The sequence below is a fragment of the Pteropus vampyrus genome, unplaced genomic scaffold (assembly GCF_000151845.1).
Source record: "Pteropus vampyrus isolate Shadow unplaced genomic scaffold, Pvam_2.0 Scaffold73, whole genome shotgun sequence".
Taxonomy (NCBI): domain Eukaryota; kingdom Metazoa; phylum Chordata; class Mammalia; order Chiroptera; family Pteropodidae; genus Pteropus; species Pteropus vampyrus.
This window is the reverse complement of record NW_011888854.1, coordinates 1,302,503-1,307,013: the sequence shown is the minus strand read 5'-3', so window position 1 is coordinate 1,307,013 and position 4,511 is coordinate 1,302,503.

Here is a 4,511-nt window from a genome sequence, read left to right as displayed (position 1 = left end):
TTTTTTTTTTTAACTGAGCAGGAAAAAAAAATGTGATTGAAATTGATATGAAATTTATAGCTGCATAAGCTTATTTTAAACTAATGATACCTGTTAGATTAAATAGATTTCTAAATAGGGAATGTATGGTAAAGATAATTGTGAATGCATATTACATTTCTCTTAGTATCTTTCTTCCTCTATTTTGTTATTCTAGTGTAAAACATCACATGAAAATCTTCCTTTTTAAAATAAGCATATAGTTTCAATTGAAAAATTAAGCATTGCACTTATTGGTATCTGTCTATAGGCTGTTCTGAGAGCATAGTTTTCAATGGGAGACCTGCATTCAACTCGGCTCATATATGTGTTCTTGGAAGAATGTCATTGACCTTGTAGTCACGGTCAGGACTGCATTTTTCCACTTTAATTCCTTGGTACAATTTCACCTTGTATTTCTGTTTGCCTGCTTTGCCATGTCTCCAAAACCAAATGGGTTTTATGCCTCTTCCAAGCTCTTGTCTGTCCCACTTTTTTCTCACAATATCTGCTTGCAGGGGGTGGGGTGGGATAGGGAGAATATTTTCTACTCTTATTTGCCTGGAACCAATGGGTGAACATTAAGTATTGAAAGTACTAGGTTTTTAAGCAAAAATTAGTATTGTGCTTAACTGTGGGAATTTCTTAGGAAAATCCCATAGGGAAAATCTTCAAGCAGATACTACTGGGAAAAAGTTGCTTGTGGAGAATGTTCGTAACCCCTCTCCATCTTACTTCTCAAAAGAAAGATAAATAATGAAGCAAATGAGAACTTTATTCTCTGTGATTAAGCAGTAGCAGGGACCAAGACATATTTTTGTGTTTTTCTTTCCTCACTGGAAGCCTCAGATCACTCTTTGACAAAAGTATTAGGAAGCATTGCAAATTGTACCAAATCCTACCATGACTGATTCAGAATAGAGTGGGTGATAGAATGAGGGATTTTCACTGAAAATTGATCAAAAATGTTTTAGAGAATAAGACAAGCAGATAGATTGCTGAGAGTCAAGGTTAGTAATTTTAAAACTTGTTTTTCCACTTATATTCACAATAAGAAAGATTTTATATCACAATCCAAAATAGAGACATACTCTTACAAAATACCTAAGGAAACAGTATTTCAACTCTGTGTTTCATTCTTTTATTTTCTCTTTTATGACTTCAAATCTATACGGTGACCATCTAAACTGACTTCACGTCTTACGGATGCAGATCATAATCTGAAGAACACTGACTTAGCGGAGAGTAAGGGGAACGAGGAGTGGAGACAAGATGCCAGAAAAAGTGGAGCTTTTGCTCATGAATGTATAGCCAGTAATTACTAAGCAGATCTGTGAAACAGAAACCGCCAGGGATAAGTTTGCTAAATCACGTGACGTTCATTTTTGTGGTAAGGCTACGATCATGCTTGTACCATGTATCATTGAGAGGAGTCATAGGAAATGAAATAAACTCCGGCAAGAGCGGCGAGAGGAACCAGATTTAAGTTCATATTGTGGGCAGTGGGGTCTAGACAGATCATCTCTCTTCAAGAAAATGAAATTTGGGTGTCTTTAAAAAATTCTCTATTACTCGAACTCTCTGGTTTGTGCCAAGTAAAACAATTTAACACGTGGAGGTTTTACCTAGTTTCACCTGATAGGTGGACATTTAGTTCTTATCTCTAGGTGCTGCTGTATCTAGTTAAGTGAAGGGACAAAGAATTCCCAGAGCAAAGCTGACCCCTGGGTGAATGCTAGACTCAGACAGGCAGGTAGAGGGTCTGTAGTGAGAACAAATGCTGGCACCAGAACATAAGCTCTCTGCCTTCGGAGAGAACTAGATGCCAGATGAGCGGCTCTCACATACCCAGAATATTTCCCTCCCCTGGATTCCTGGAATTTACTGAAGTGGCTTTGGATTCTGCACTATTGGCTATGTATCCTTTTTAGGCTGAGACTCAAGAGGGCAGCAATGTAAGAATTAGGAAAAATCACCGAGAGTAAAGATGTCATTAGAAACCAACGCTCAGGTCATCCATACCCTCTTCTTCCCAATTACTATGTACCGATGTGAAAGTTGGACAGTGAAGAAGGCTGATAGGAAAAAAAAAAAATTGATTCATTTTAAATGTGGTATTGGAGGAGAACCTTATGGATACCCTGGACCATCAGAAAGATGAACAAGAGGATCTTAGAGCAAATTAAGTCTGAAACATCGCCGAAGGCACAAACAGCAAAACTGAAGCTGTTCTACCTCGGACACATCGTGAGAAAGCAGAATTCTGTGGAAAAGACAATAATGCTGGAGGAAATAGAAGGCAGCAGGAAAGAGGAAGACCAAATATGAGATGGATTGACTCCATAAAAGCAGCCACAGAAAAGTCTCTAGGAGCTGAGCAGGGCTGTTGAAGACAGGACCTTGTTGACATCACACATTCATAGGGTCACCAGAAGTCAAAGCTGACTCAACAGTTCATAACACACACATTCCTTTTTAGCTATGAAAGTCCACTATTTCTTCAAAAGCAAAATTTTGGTAAATAAATCTCCAAGGGCTTCACCTGATCTGAGTTGTTGTCATGGGAATTATTCTCTGCTCTCTGAAAAAAACATATTTTGTAAACTCAGAGGACAAGAAGGGATCTTAGCGATAACCTGTGATCAGCTCTTTCTTCTATATGATAACTATTCTATATTTGCCTCTGAAAATATTTAATCAGACAGGCTTGGAGCCATGCTGTCCATATGCCTTAGACATCTAGTTTTAGTGAGGAGTTGTTAATTAGCCTGTGATAGAACTATATGTCATACAATATGCCAGTTCATAAAATTCTAACCATCTGTACTCTTCGAATGTATACTATACTTACAGTCTTGGCTTTGCTCCAAAATCCTAAGGATTTCTCCCTGAGGTTTTTCTGTTATAGGTAGGCAGAAGCTCCATATATACAAAATCCCTCTCTCTGTAGCACTTTTGAACCTGTTGGATCATGTGACCCATGTAGCAAAGTAGATTTCATGGAAACATGAAATTACACAGAAAGAGGATTTCATAGCAAAAAGTGAAGATTGCACTACAAAAGTCTTGTCCAAGTACATATTCAAAAACTAAACAGAACATAATGATATACAAAATCAAAACAAAACAAAACAAACTTGTGTGTCCATATGCTACTTCAAAAAGACTGTAGGAATTGTTTTCCTTTTTATTAATGTGTAATAATATCTGTGATTTAAAAATTTTCCTTATTAATATACAAACTATTTTAAAAACTCATATTTTAAAAATTATATTAAAATGCATTTAATCTATCAAAATCAATTTATTTGTTACATGTTTTAAAGCAACATCTTCAATTTCTGTTAGATAAATTGCAATAATCATGTTTTATTTTATTTTTTTAAATTGTTACATCCAATAGGAGATCATTATTTTGTAAAAATAATATTTTACTTCATAAGGGTTAATTTATATATTAACAAATTTATATTTTTGAAAAATTTCCTTATAATTGAGATGCAATTGGAATTTAAAATCCTGCACGTTATATATGAATAATTTTATGTGTATTTTCCATATTAATGTTTATTATCTCTGACAAATGATCAACTTAGCAAGTTACTTTTGTCTTGATTTTTCTGAGTTGTTCTCCATGGACACTGCTTTAGATTTAATGTACACTGTCACTTTAAAACAAACTAAAAAACCTTCCACCCAGTCTTGGGATTCTATCCTTGATGAAACTTTTACTTTTTGATAAATATTTTCAAAAAGTAACCATCTGAATGAAACACTAAATATTTTATGATCCCTCTCCACAAAAATGAATCAAATCATAGGGAATAATATGTGTTTGGATATATTATCCTTGATGGAACATCAGAAAAAGAAATCACTAAAAGTTTATGGAGAAAAAATAAGGGAAATAGGGATTCAGAGTGGAATAGGAAATGATCACAGACTTAAATAAATGTAGAGGTGATCGCTAAAAATTACACTTGTATTTAATAGACTTTATTAGAGGAAAGCCCACATATCATAAACTCGTGCTGACTGTGTCTAGCATAATGCCTTGAATAAAGAGCTATTTAATAAATGCATCAATTAAATTGTGAGTTAAACAATGCCCAATTAGTATTTTCAAAACCGAATTTTACTCACTTATTAAACTCTTATTTGGAATAAGCCATTAATTTGGGATAACAGTTTGTGTCCTTGGCTATAGCAGTCTTAGAAGGGCTAATAAGAAGAGAAGAAAAACGCAGGGATAGGTGGAAAGGGTGACAAGGACAGAGAAACTACAAACCAAATGCTTTTACAACTCACCGCATGAATGAGAAAATTTTTTTCAGAAGTTATTCGTTGTTGCATTACCTTATATTATTGTTTACTTTTGCATTAATATTATTTGCATCCTTTTAATGTTTTATTATCTTGGAATTTATGCTCTGTTACGAGTGTTTTGACCTTATCGTTAAGAATATTTTTGCCCCAATAGCCCCTTCGATGCT